At 36.5% G+C, this 15,613-nt stretch overlaps 1 protein-coding gene and 1 long non-coding RNA gene across 6 annotated transcripts in view; both read right to left on the reverse strand.

Moving 5' to 3' along the window:
* Positions 1–14,362, reverse strand: part of LOC123877962 — a 30,754-nt gene extending 16,392 nt beyond the window's left edge. The window contains exons 1-2 of the long non-coding RNA XR_006798709.1: positions 14,259–14,362; positions 7,410–7,418 (exon numbers count right to left, since the gene is read on the reverse strand). This is a non-coding gene — a long non-coding RNA (uncharacterized LOC123877962). The remainder of the gene's footprint in view (positions 1–7,409; positions 7,419–14,258) is intronic.
* The window catches only part of LOC123877961 (nephrin), a 341,522-nt gene that overhangs the window by 248,606 nt on the left and 77,303 nt on the right, over positions 1–15,613 (reverse strand). The gene's annotated exons all lie outside the window — the stretch shown is intronic.

Genomic DNA, 15,613 nt, shown 5'->3' on the forward strand with positions numbered 1-15,613 from the left:
TCGGTAGTTCGACTGTACGAAATTAAATTGTTATTTCGAAACTAGACGCGTGCTTTATATTGAGTTATATTATGAGTTATATGTTTGGATATTATAACGGTGTTGTATTGGTACGGTTTTGCATGTCCGACCATCAGCGCACCATACTAACACATTTAAATTAAGTTCTTAGGAATGGGAGAAGTCAACCCACTGTAATACAGTGTTTACTAGCACAGGGGTTGTCAAACCTATTCGTATGTTCTTACCAACTTTTTAATATTATACCTACTGTTTATAAGGCACATCTACTAACAAATAGTACATAGGAAAATATTGTAAAATAATATTTAGAATAACTATTTGTGCATTGAAATAGTTTAAGAACTTAGAATGAATAAATGATATTTATTGATTGATTGAGTAGACTGCCTCTTTGGTCTGATCATCAATGGCTAGCGTTTTTAACCCCCGACCCAAAAAGAGGGGTTTTATAAGTTTGACGTGTGTATCTGTCTGTGGCATCGAAGTTTCTAAACTAATGAACCGATTTTAATTTAGTTTTGTTTGAAAGGTGGCTTGATAGAGAGTGTTCTTAGCTATAATCCAAGAAAATCGGTTCTGCCGTTTGAAAGTTATCAGCTTTTTCTTAGTTACTGTGACCTTCACTTGTCGGGGGTGTTATAAATTTTCAGCTACTAATATTCAGATTGCAGAGGTCCTGTGTTGAGTCCTATAGTCTACACAAAGGCATATATAAATTTTGAAAAAAAAAAAAAAATTGGCTAAGTGCGAGTCTGACACGCGCACCGAGGCATCCGTACTTGGGTATTTTTTCCGAATCCATCCATACTTCCATACTAATATATATAAATGCGAAAGTGTGTCTGTCTGTCTGCTACCTTTTCACGGCCCAACAGTTTAACCGATTCTGACGAAATTTGGCACAGACATAGGCTATCTCATCCATCATCCAGTTCTATCGGCATCCTCTAGTTTAGCATAAAAACAAATAAAAACCTGTTTTAGGTATTGGTATAGTTATCTGACTTCCGTTCCGTTTTTCATTTTGAGGTACGGAACCCTAAAAATTAAGTACCTCCTGAACATGAAAAGTGTCAGTCAAAAAAATTATGAGGTCTCTAAGACAGTTTTTTCTATCCTGGAAAGTTCATTGTAAAATCAAAATGTTCGTGCGAAGTTTTTTTTTAAATTCCGTACAATGACCCGACCCAAAAAAGAATATCTTTTGATTTCTATTTCACAGTTAAGCAGGGGCTTAGCAATTTTTATTGTTAACTCCAAATCTTTTATTCAAATTAATGAGCAATAAGTCATGATTAATTTTCCGGAAAATTGACTTCGACTAATTAAACATTTCCTAAAACAGAGTTGAGTCTACCTACACAACATATAAATGAAATGACATTAATTTATTTCATACTAGCTGATACCCGCGACTTCGTTCGCGTGGCTGTAAGTTTTTGAAATTCCCGTGGGAACTCTTTGATTTTCCGGGATAAAAGTAGCCTATGTGCTAATCCAGGGTATAATCTATCTCCATTCTAAATTTCAGCCCAATCCGTCCAGTAGTTTTTGCGTGAAGGAGTAACAAACATACACACACACACACACACACACACACACATACAAACTTTCTCCTTTATAATATTAGTGTGATGATGAGTCAAGACTACCACTGGTTCGGAATGCAGATTCTACTGAGAAGAGCCGGCAAGAAACTCCTTCGTTGCTCTTTTTTATATTACTCTGACATAGGCTATTTTTTGTCCCGGAAAATCAAAGTTGCCACGGGAGTTTTAAATCGGAGACCTACGCGGACAAAGTCACGGGTGTTATCTAGTAATGCTATAAGAGTGAAAGAGAAAGGAGATCCATAGGCACATTTTGTCATAACAGAGAAAAGGACAGAAACAGGGTACATTTGTACTGTCATAGCAATATTCGAGATTAAAAGTAACGCCTCGGTAGGCAGCGAAATTCCACGTACATTGGTGCACAAAAGTGCTTTACCTTTTTTGTTGTTTTTTTTTTTTAAATTTTATTTCATTTGCGACTCTGCGTCGTCCGGTTCTGTTCGCGATAGTGTTTTTTTGATATTTTTTAAAGTTTCAACGCGTTTTTTAAGTGGTTTAAACGGTTATATTTTATTAATATTATGTTTACGAGAAAGTTTGGATGTTTGAATACTTGTTCATCTTTTCGCCACAGTGACTGAACTGATCTGGCTGAAATATGGAAAAAAGATAGCTAATACCTGTGATTGATACATAGGCTACAATTTATCCCGGAATATCAAATATCCCTCAGGATCTTTAGATCTTTAGGGTCTCCGATCCCAGAAACCCCCATACTGATTCAATAATTTTCGTAAACTGAATAATTTAACTGAAACTAGGTACCTCATCATTATCATAATCAACATTTTGCTGACCCACTACTGAGCACTGATCACCTCAGAATGAGCATGGTCTACCATGCTGGCCAAGTGCGCATTGACACTTGGCAGACTTCACCCACCTTTGAGAACATTTTGGAGAACTCTCAGGGATAATGTTTTCCTTCGCCGTTAAAGCAAATAATACGTCTAGGTTATCAAGGTTCTTAAACTATCTAAGTAGCACAAAATACAGAAAAATTGATAATAATGCCCTCTTAGAATGAAAAAGATAACATTAAAAGGCCCTTAAGAGCCCTTCGGAGGATATCATTATAAAATCAAATAGGGATACACTAATGAAAAAGTTAATGATTCTCAGAATATACAACAACACTCAGGTTAAAGCCAGTGCCTCTCAAAGTGGGCGATACCACCCCCTGGGGTCGAAATCACCCCCCCCTAAGGTGGGGGGCGGGACGATACAAAGCGTTCGTACATGTTTTATCTTCATCTTAATATTGTAAATCGGAATAGCGTATTTTTATGCCGTGTTTAAACTTTAAATATAGCGACGGATATACAATGTTGTTTGAATTTTAAATTTACATAAATCATATCAACAAGCTTTCCGGGCTACGAGTTTGTAATTTATTTTGTCCTATATTTTTAAACTAGCTGATGCCCGCGACTTCGTTCGCGTGGATGTAGGTTTTTTAAAAATCCCGTGGGAAAAATTTAATTTTCCGGGATAAAAAGTAGCCTATGTGCTAATCTAGGGTATAATCTATCTCCATTCTTAATTTCAGCCTAATCCGTTCAGTAGTTTTTGCGTGAAGGAGTAACAAACATACACATACACATATACACACATACACACAAACTTTCCCCTTTATAATATTAGTGTGATGTGATACATAATATGCTTCATCATATAATCTAAACGCTTGGCTCTTCTCCTCTCCCTCTGTTTGCGCTGGCCATTATGTTATGTACTGACTCAATTTGTTTATTTAATTACTTTCTATAATGAACTTCAACATAATTTATTCATTTGAAAAGGGTACAAAATCCTTAAAGTTTGGGAAACAGTTGTTTAGACTATCAAGGTCGCAAACAAATGGCCTAATTAGTTTTAGGTCTAATTATAGCCAGACATTAACTTTGAACAGGGCTTTAAAGTCTAAGCAGAAATAATTTGGTAGTTAAAAGTAAGCCTCCGATTTGGGGGTCCTAGGTTCCATACCGGGCACGCACCTTTAAATTTTCGTTGTAAATCGTGAAGGAATGTGTTAATCAATAATTAATTTTATAGCAGTGCTACCACAGATTTAGGAAAATTAGAATTTCTGTGTTACACAATGGTCTTATTCGAAACTCAACGGCTCAAAGGACCGAGTTCCGAGGTCGCCGGTTCAAACCCCACCCGTTGCACTATTGTCCTACCTACTCCTAGCACAAGCTTTACGCTTAGTTGGAGGGGAAAAGGAGAATATTTTTCTGAGGTAATATTAAAAAACACTTCAGCAATATTTTAAACTAAAATAAATTAAGATTAGATTGATAAGCGGTACCGTAAATATAAATGGTAAACAAGACAGGAAATCTTCATGCCTGATAGTCCTCCATAATTTTTCAAATGTCCAGTGGACGTCTATCAGTTAAAGACAACAGCGAGATATGAGTAACTACAAGGTAATCTGCCTCATATTAAGCTCATAGGGTTATTTGAACGATACCTTAACTGAATCACACGTTTTTAAAATTTTTGTCTGTCTGTCTGTCTGTTTGAAAAGGCTAATCTTCGGAACGGCTGAACCGATTTTGACGGGACTTTCACTGACAAGTAGAGGATTGACCAAGGCGTAACATAGGCTACTTTTTTAACCGACTTTCAAAAAGGGAGTTGTGTTTTTTTACCTATTTACACCGAAATCTCCGAGATTTCTGAACCGATTTGCGTAATTTTTTTTTTAATCGATAGAAGAATTTTGCGACATTGTTTCATAAAAAAATTGGATTCCAACTCCTCAATCCTGTTGCTGCAGGGGACCTGACCACCAAGACTGATGGGATGGAATCTAAATTCACGCGGACGAAGTCGCGGGCATCAGCTAGTTTTATTATAATTTCTAGGTTTCTATTACATTCACTTAACAATTTTCCTTGCGATAATACCAAAGGGACTACCAATACAAAGCCAGACTTTCTCGTGCCCTGAAGAAAACTGAACATGAAAGCGAGATTTTTCCTTTCTAGTCTAGAATTCCTTAGTAAAGCTAAATGTGTAGCGAATTTCACAAACTTAGTAGAGCATAATAATAGGTAAATTGTATGAATTAACTAGCTGATGCCCGCGACTTCGTTCGCGTGGATGTAGTTTTTTAAAAATCCCGTGGGAACTCTTTGATTTTCCGGGATAAAAAGTAGCCTATGTGCTAATCCAGAGTATAATCTATTTCCATTCTAAATTTCAGCCCAATCCGTCCAGTAGTTTTAGCGTGAAGGAGTAACAAACATACACACACACACACACACACACACACACACACACACGCACACACATACAAACTTTCGCCTTTATAATATTAGTGTGATAATACTTCACTGAACTAGCTGACCGACCTTAACTTCGCTCGTGTGGAATTTCCAGAAATTCCACCAGAATGATTCCATTTTCTGAGAATTCCACTCGAATGTTTCCATTTTCTAAAAATTCCACCCAAGTGATTCCATTTTCTGAAAATTCCACCCAAGTGATTCCAATTTCTGAAAATTCCACTCGAGTGTGTATCCTCGACATTCCCTCTAATTTCTTAAACACATGGCTAAGGTTTGGAATACTCTTCGTGATGTTTTTTCCTATCAATTAAGAAGGAATAGACTCTAGCCAAACTATCATCAAATTTAGGCAAACGCGTCTAATTTTAGACCAGATAATCACTTTTCACCCGGTAGGATTCTGGTCAAGTATGTGCCTACAGAGAATTAAAAAAAAAGTAGGTATTTCGACTACGGCAAACACTACATATTTTTATTGCTAAAGCCAACACTTTCATTCAATTCCATTCGTGTTTTTGACATGTATTCACACATTCAATGAGTCTTTTGAAAGTATAGAAAAATCGAAATCTCTTTCAACGCCTGGCTATCTAAAACCTTAAACCGTTTTACCTGAACGGACATGTCTATTTAGGTCTACAATTAGCTAGACATTTGTGAAAGACTAAAAACTGCCTAGGTCTTTAGGCTGTATGCCTAAAGGCAGACGGCTGTTACGCTGGAAAACCTTTTAGATCTAATTATAACCAGATGTTAACGTTAAAAATAATCTATTAAAACTATCTCCCGAGTAAAGCATATTATACTATAGAAGATTTTGTAAACGATAAAAGAGCGTGGGTTTGACCTGCAGCTCGCTCCAGCAATGTGAACTTCAATTATTTTAAACATGACATATTATTGTATATCAAATCTTTGGAAAGAGCAACCGCCGAGTTTCTTAATAATTCTTCTCGGTAGGAAAGGCATTCTGAACCAGTGGTAAATGCTTTTGACAAATCAAAAGTACTCGTAAAAGTCTAATCGAATAAAGATATTTTGAATTTTGAATTTTTAAAAAGTCTTATCAGTAATAGCTTAGTATTTAAGACTTTGGCATTCTATATCAGGATAAATATTATTTCTCTTATTATGAAAAAATCCTATAGAACCTTTAATAAAGGATACCAACATTCACTTAGCAAAATTATTTTTTCCAATTCCATATTGCCAATTGGTTTATTGAAATCAAATAATTTATGTATTTCATTATTCAGAAAAATAAGTTTTCCTTTGACACGCACATTTACTGTAACAAAAATGTAAACCACATAACATATAGACATCGGGCCACGGCTATTAGCTATTGGCGTCTTGATTCCGCGCGATTTGACGTGGCCACAGCACGTATTTGTAGAAGGTAGCTACGATTCGTAGATTCTAGTGCAACTTTTCCAATAACCAACTACGCGTAAATCTAATGCATAAATGCCTGTAAATTCTCCATAACGTACTTAAAGGTATATGAAGCTATAGCCTAAGCCCGTCTCTTCTGGGAACAGACATATGCTCAATAGTGTGCCTGCTATTGATTGAGATGATTAAAAGTAAAGATGTAGGCAGAAACTATATCGGGGGACTAATTAAGTGAAGTGGAAAGAATAAAACTAAGGTTTTTTATTTACTTTTAGACGCTTAAAATATTTAGGTACTCACAAAAATACCAAGGTAGGTAGGTAAAACACTTATAAAAGTGTGTTATTCAGCACTGAGAACTTTACTCACTCGCCATGTTTTCTCTCTGTGTCAAATACCATGTCAAAAGTGCGGTTTTCCTTAAGTATATTATGGACTAAAATCGAACTTTTGACGTGACAGTTGACACATAGAGCAAAAATGGCGAGTGAGTTCTCAAATGTATGCACTTCATGTCTAGAGTGAATAGGCAACTTCTAGCCAAGCGCGCTCCATCTTAGGTTACATCACCACTTGCTAGCAGATCTGATTGCAGCCAAGCGCTATTCTATAAATAAACAAATAAAACGTGCATCCGCCCTTTGCTACCGTTCGTTTGGCAAAGCCATGGCCCTATAAGCCATGGCCCAAGTCTTCGACAAGTTGAACGAAAAAAAAAGCAAGATGTTGAATTATAATCCATTACAGGAACCACATAAGCAATAAAAGTAATAGGATGTTATAATAAAAACGCGCAATAAGGTATTAATAATATTTATTAGGCCCGGGAGATCGTTCCGAATAATGTGCGCCATTTGTCACGCTGGAACGACTACTTGTCACTATGACGCGACACCTGGATATATCTAAGGTCTTCTATGTTCCTTCAGACACAACTTCAGTCACGGCAATCAGTCTTAACCCTTATCTTACGGTCGCGCTCCGTCTTACTAGAAAGTTAAACTGCACAGGCAAGATCGGGAACTGCGCAGTCCAATCTTTAGGAGCTTTTAGAACTGCGCGGGATACCGTCCACACGCACGCACTTAAGGTGGCCCGTCTTACGCGCTTCTCTATACAAACGTATTACGCCTATTATTGTATTATTTGTAACTAGCCGATGCCCGCGACTTCGCCCGCGTGGATTTAGGTTTTTCGAAATCCCGTGGGAACTCTTTGATTTTCCGGGATAAAAAGTAGCCTATGTGCTAATCCAGGATATTATCTATCTCCATTCAAAATTTTAGCCAAATCCATCCAGTAGTTTTTGCGTGAAGGAGTAACAAACATACACACACACACACACACACACACACACACACACACACACACACACACACACATACACACACACACACACACACACACACACACACACACAAACTTTCGCCTTTATAATATTAGTGTGATAATAGACCTAAAATTAAGCCAGATATCGATATATCTATCCATTATCTATGCCCTAAAATTATTAATTTAGTCAATTTATATGTATTTATTTCGAATGTTATGACCCTTGAAAAATCTCTATTTTGGGGCAAATGAGCCAACTTCGTGTGTTAATCACACTAATATTATAAAGGCGAAAGTTTGTATGTGTGTGTATGTGTGTGTGTGTGTGTGTGTATGTTTGTTACTCCTTCACGCAAAAACTACTGGACGGATTGGGCTGAAATTTAGAATGGAGATAGATTATACTCTGGATTAGCACATAGGCTACTTTTTATCCCGGAAAATCAAAGAGTTCCCACGGGATTTCGAAAAACCTAAATCCACGCGGGCGAAGTCGCGGGCATCGGCTAGTAAAGTATATACGAAACTAGAAAATTGAAAAATTGATAACGTCAGGTCACACTTTATTTTGTAATAATTTCAAATGCTTTTAGTAGTGTAGTGTCATTGCATCGAAATTGGTAACTGTGTTACTTTTATTTTTTTAATTCTATCATTAAGAGCTCGCTCACACGGGCTGCGTAAGCGTAATCGTAGCGCGTACCATTACGTTGTAATCTATTGAACTGTATGAAATATGGCATACCGCTTGCGTGGCGTAAACGTTCACGTTGACGTAATGCGTGCATTAACGTCTACGGGTTTACGCGCGTCTCTACGCACGTGTCACGTGTACGTGCTGCATACGCAATTGGTGTGAAGCGGCCATAAATCCACAACAAAGTAGTAACAACATTTATCCCTTAATATATTAATTCTCGCTACAGCAAACAATTACTCTATCCAATCACGTTAAGTTATTAAATTACACGAATTTGTGGTATATAGGTAGGTACTGAAATACATCGTAAATTGGTGTTACGATAATTACGTAAAGTGTATCATTAGCGTTTTAACAAGGGGCTCGAAATACAGCAAAAATCTAAATGGCACTCTATTTATCTGAATATCATGGCCGTAGCCAGGGGCGAACCCCCCACACAAGCGAAATGAAAAACAGAGCGAAATTATTTTTTAAATGATTGAGACACTATTTCTTGAATTTACCTTTTTTAATATGTATCAACAAAAATTGCACTCGCTTCGCTTGTGCTTTTATATTGTAGTAACCGACTTCGCCTCCGTGGATTTATGTTTTATAAAAGTCCCGTGGGAAGTCTTGCTTTTCTTGGACAAAAAGTGGCCTATGTAGGCCGTGAAAAGTTTGGAGATAGACAAACACACTTTCACATTTACAATATTAGTATGGTTTGTGGTATATTGGTACTGAAATACGCCGTGAATTGGTGTCCCGGTAATAACGCGAACTGCATCGTTCGATTTTTAATAATCGGGCTCATTTTACAAAAAAGTTCTAGTTACAATTTAGTAGCTTTAATTAATAAGTTGGATAATCTATTTTTCCTTAACTGACTTAAAAGGTAAACAAGTACGTAGCTTCTGATGAAATGCATAAGAGACACTACTTACACGATATTTTATCTGTCAAAAGTGACGTCAAAAAAAGAAATGAATTCAGTGGACAGGCACCTTTGCCAAAGAAAAAGCTACAAGAAACGTCAATTTTTGACGTCAAATTTGTCACTTTTTATATGTCAAAAGCGACGTCAATAAAGAAATGAAGTCAGAAACGAAATGAAGTCATAATTGATATTCAAAGTACATAATTCGTACCTACAATAAGCCGCCGGGCGATATTTCATTACCGCGGTGTCGTCGAGTCGACATTGCTGTATCCTTTTTAGGCATTATTAAAAAGCCCTTTTGAACGTTTACTTTACAATTTTCCCCCTTTGTAGGGATTTAATAACATGAGTCTTTAATAAAAACGGGATTTTTGTAATTCTCTGTTCTTTCGAGAGGTACTTTACTACTTGGAACCTGCTGCTAAAATAATATGGCAAAAAAATTAGAAAATTTGCATATTATAATGCTTCTACTATACGATGCTCGCGATTTATTCCACGTAGATTTAGATTTCGTAAAAATTCCGCACTTTGATTTTCTGGGATAAAGGTAGTCGCTCACTTACACAGCTCCCACACGGTAAAAGAATAAAGCTTCAAATATTATGAGCTTAAATTCGTACAATGTACATAACTTAGCCTGTACATAAAATAACTTAACCCGCCACGGATTAGCTAAATTAAACCCAATAAAAAATAGTCAACAAGTGTAAATTAAAAATTTATAACACCCCCGACAAGTGAAGGTTGCAGTAACTAGAAAAGAGCTAATAACTTTCAAATGGCTGAACCGATTTTCTTGGATTATATCTAAGAACACTCTCGATCAAGCCACCTTTCAAACAAGAAAAAAAAAACTAAGTTAAAATCGGTTCATTAGTTTAGGAGCTACGATGCCACAGACAGATACACAGATACACACGCCAAACTTATAACACCCCATTTTTTGGGTCGGGGGTTGATTATAACACCCCTCTTTTTGGGTCGGGGTTAAAAAACCACATTGTGCGAAAAACAAGTATCGAAATAGCCGAAACAAAAGAAACACGCGTAGCTACCGAAATAGCCGAAAACAAAAGACAATCCAGAATACAGAATCCTGTCTATGGTGAATGAAAATACTTGTACAAGTTACAGTCGAAATTTGCACGATGGGCAAATTCCACATAGCCCAGGCAGAGCTTATTTTCCCAGTCCTTTAGGCTGTGCGTTTAAAAAAGGAGGCGTATGCGTCAGAAGACGCGAAAAAGAATCTAAGAAGAAATAAAATATAAGTTAATTAAAACGCACTTTGCGTTTTAATTAACTGATATTTTATTTTTATATCAGCAATAAAGGCTTTGTTTATATATTTGGCCCAAAATTTATTGCGTTCTTATCAAAATTGGACTAAAAATTAAAAATAGTAAAAAGTAAAACTAAAAATTCAGACAATTATTAACTTACTAGCTGATACCCGCGACTTCGTTCGCGTGGATGTAGGTTTTTTAAAATTCCCGTGGGAACTCTTTGATTTTCCGGGATTAAAAGTAGCCTATGTGCTAATCCAGAGTATAATCTATTGCCATTCTAAATTTCAGCCCAATCCGTCCAGTAGTTTTTGCGTGAAGGAGTAACAAACACACACACACACACACACACACACACACACACACACACACACATACAAACTTTCTTCTTTATAATATTAGTGTGATTAATAATATTTGGGATAACACCGGCCCCTAAGAATTTTTATTTGTATTTTCTAATTTTATGTACATAGCCGGCATTGGAATCTTCGCCTAAACCCATATATTAGAACATGTATTTGAAAACTCTATCCAGAAGTCAAAGTTTATTGATTCCGGGCAGTATCAACTTTGTTCACTATACCCAACTTTACCTATAACATTATACAGTGTGGAATTTAAATGAAAATACCACACAGGTGTTGCCGACATGTATTCAGATATTCAATAGCTTTTATATCTTTATACATCTTTTATATCTCGTAGAAAAATGTAAATCTCGTTCAACACCTCTCCAGTGAAGCCTTAAGCCGTTGCGAATGAATGGGACGTAAATGTAGTCTGCAATTAGGTATCTCCATTACTTAAAAAGGCTAGGTTTTGAATAAAAACGTTTGCTTTGAAAAAAAATTTACAAGTTGCTAAAAAATTTAACGCGGACAAAGCAATCGGGTTAAGCCTTAGAATTAAAAGGGTTTAGAGTTTTAGACCCTAGTCTGTCACGCTGGCCCAATGCGGATTGGCAGACTAATTAATATGTACCTACTGTTAAATGCACAAACAAGAAATATTTAATTCAGCCAATCATAACCAAACGAAACCGATCCCCAGCAGAGGCGATTTGGAATTTTAATTTCTAGATCTTCTCTGGTCTGGGTCTGGTGGGAGGCTTCGGCCGTGGCTAGTTACCACTACCGGCAAAGCCGTGCCGCCAAGCGATTTAGCGTACCGGTACGATGCTGTGTAGAAACCAAAGGATTATGGGTTTGATAAAAACTGCCACACTTCTTCCAGGTTAGCTCGCTTCCATCTTAGTCTGCTGATCACTTACCAGCAGGTGAGATGGCAGTCAAGGGCTAACATGTATCTGAATACAAAAAGAATCGATTCGTAAATACGAACCATTGGAATAGGTGTCGCAACAGAAGGTACGTACCCTGTCCCTTCACACCGTATGATACCTCTAAAGCGTAGGTAAATTTGTTATATTCAAAAACTAAGTACGCCATCCATCACCCGGGGTAAAGGGGGGGAAAGGGGGGGAAGACGCGTAGCAGACAAAAAACATCCGATGAAATTACAAGGGAGGAATTCTCACACGTTACCCGAAACGGGGTTATTTTTTATACGCGTATAAAAAAGGAAATGATCGTGGAATGTATAATAACTTAACGCGGGAATTTGTCGTGTCTTTTTTTGAAACTGAGACACGGACGCGACGGTGCGTTTGGCGTTAGAGGTTGTGTGTGTGTTTGTACGTTTTTTGTTACCACTTTCTTGAAAACCTCCGGGGTAAATTTTATTGCGGTTTTTTCAGAAGTGTTTTGCACGTTTTTTACAGGATAAGAAATCAAAATCAAAATCATTTATTTAAAGTAGAATAGGTAGAGTATTTGATCGAGAGTGTTCTTAGCTATAATCCAAGAAAATCGGTTCAGCCGTTTGAAAGTTATCAGCTTCACTTGTCGGGGGTGTTATAAATTTTTAATTTACACTTGTTAAATGTAATAAGAAAGCGTTTGAATAAAGATCATATTATCTACTGTAAAAAGTTTGTTTGAATTATAATCTCTACTAGCTAACGCTCGCGACTTCGTCCGCGTGGATTTAGGTTTTTCAAAATCCCGTGGGAACTCTTGGATTTTCCGGGATAAAAAGTAGCTTATGTGTTAATCTATCTCCATTCCCAATTTCAGCCAAATCAGTTCGGTACTTATTTCGTGAAAGAGTAACAAACATACACACATACATACACACAAACTTTCGGTTTTATAATATTAGTGTGATTGCTCTTCAGTGTTCACTAAGAAATCAAGAAACCTTATTAACATAAAGTTAACAACATGAAAAAACGTCCTCACGCAATTTAATATCGCCTTGTCTAACATAAATTCCCAACGACAATGTTATTTGTCGTAACATATTAAAAATGACAATAAAGATGTAAATTGCATAATGATATTAAACATGTAAGCGCCATCTTCTTTTTATAACCCATTTATATCATAACCTATAAAAATGAGACCGTTTTGCGTGTAACGTGTGAAAATTTTAGCATGTAATTTTGTCAAATTTTTCCACCATTTTCCATTGCAAGACGGAAGATTCGGGTACCTGCTTGAAAATTGGATAAAATGTTACCCACAGAATCAAACTAATATTGTAAAGACGAAAGTTTGTGTGTGTGTGTGTGTGTGTGTGTGTGTGTGTGTGTGTGTGTGTGTGTGTGTGTGTGTGTTTGTTACAATTTCAAAAACTAGTGGACGGATTTGGCTGAAATTGAATATATCCTGGATTAACATCGACCTTTAGACAGAGATTCTGGCTTCGCAGAGCGTCGTCTCTATCACTCATACCTATGTGACGTTTTGTCGGTCTCAACGACAGAAACAACGCTCTACGAAACCGCCATCTCTTTCGAAAGATCAATGTACAATATTTCCTGCTGGGTACTGTATTTTCCCGGATTATCTTTTTATCCAGGAAAAGCAAGCAACTCCGAAAATCTGTTATAAGTAAACTTATTGTCTAGGTATTGGTGAGATCGAAGAAAAAATGTCATAAATAAAAACAAAACTACAATAAAGTTATCAATTGTGGAAAATTGCCTTTTCAGCAAAAGCAAAAATGTAACAAGCTCTATATTTCTTGTTTATGAACAAAAATTGGGTATTCGTAATATTCGAATGTGTGTGACGGTGGCCATGTTTTACAATAGTGGCGGACGAGTCCCATTTTTACCCGACTGCGGCAAAGCCAAAAGGAAGGGTTATGATTTTAGCAGTCTATGTATGTATGTGGGTATGTATGTTTGTATCCAGATTCTGTGTGTTCCGCCGTAGCGCCTAAACTACTCGGCCGATTTTGATGAATGAGGTTTCAATTGATTCGTTGTAAAGGTCCGGGTGACATAGGCTATATTTTATACAAAAAGAATTGACCTAACGGATGTTACATCAAAAAAAGTGGAGGTGTCCAAAAAATTTTTACTGCTATTGCATCAAATTGGACGCCAAATGAAAGAGGAGAAAATTCTGAGCTTATGAATATTTTATGACAACATTAGAATATACCAAGCGACAGAAAAACAATTTAACTCTAATATTTCAGCGTTTATTAAGACGATCGCAGTCGAGTTTTAGTTTTCAACTTTATCTTGTTGATATGGTAGATTAATTGAACCAAATAACTATTGTTACTTAAGATTCTTTACAAGCTACTACCTATCCTACCGACCAGTGGCGTTCAGGTCATAGAGGCATAAAAGCACTGCTTACCCAAGTTGAAATATCGCAATGGTCATTTTTCATCATGACAGCCTCTAAATAGGTAAGCTAACTAATGCTTATCCTAGTTTCGATACATATGCACGCCACTGCTACCGACGCACGTAGTCTAAATAATTTAATTTTCATCCCGATTTTAATTTCAACTGATGTGGTACCAATACGATATAGAGGGTGATTTTTAATAAAGCGCGCCGTGGAAAATGTTTGAAAAATTCACGTAATATGTTATTACACGTATCGATACATCGATGTATCGATACACTGGATGTATCGATACACCGAAATTCGGTGTTTCGAATAGGAATTCGTTATTTTGATGGATAGTCGATTACGCGTGACAAAGGATGATGATTTCTGATTGCAAATGTATGAAAAAATATAATTTGTGTGTTGCAATTTCAGAGTTTATTTTTTTATTGACTTCAAGCCTTATTGGCTTTTTGCTATTTGTGCGTATGAACCTATGTATAGCTATATACTCTTAGTTATAATTTGTGATGTTTGGCACAATTTAAGTAATAAACGCTTTTCTTTCTTTCTTTCTTTCTTTCTTTCTATGCATAATATCTGTTTCCATGGCACCTAACTCTGAGCTTTCTTATGAGGCCCATAGTAAGCTACCATAATATGGATCTATATTTTTTTTAAAGAGTGTGCAACGGGTGGGATTTGAACCGGCGACCTTTCGGAATTCAGTCCACTCCTCAAGCGTTGAGCTATCGAGGCTCCGCTTTGAGGCTATTTATTATTTAGGTTTTTTTTTTCAATTAATTTTGAAATAATAATAAAAATATGTCATCACTAGCACCACCACTATCATTACCGGGATTGAAACACCGGCTTCCTGAATATGAAGCAGACGTTTTAACCACTGGGATATCACGAATCTTATCGCAACCTCATGTATACATTAGAATAGAATAGAATAGAATAGAATAGAATAGATTTTTATTCAAATAAACTTTTACAAGTGCTTTTGAATCGTCAAATAATTTACCACTGGTTCGGAATGCTGTTCCTACCGAGAAGAACCAGCAAGAAACTCGGCGGTTGCTCTTTTCAATTGTTCAATTTACAATAATATTCTATACTATACAAGCAATTGCAGACCCGCGCATTGCTGGAGCGAGTCAAATCCATGCTTTTTTATCATTTATATAATCTTCGATTGTGTAATATGCTTTTGCCAGGAGCATACTTTTAATGGATTTTTTAAACTTTTGTAAAGGCAAGTCTAATATTGACTGTGGAATTTTATTATAAAATATTACACTCATTCCCACAAATGACTTTCCCACTTTT

This window comes from Maniola jurtina, chromosome 25 (assembly GCF_905333055.1).
Source record: "Maniola jurtina chromosome 25, ilManJurt1.1, whole genome shotgun sequence".
Classification (NCBI taxonomy): domain Eukaryota; kingdom Metazoa; phylum Arthropoda; class Insecta; order Lepidoptera; family Nymphalidae; genus Maniola; species Maniola jurtina.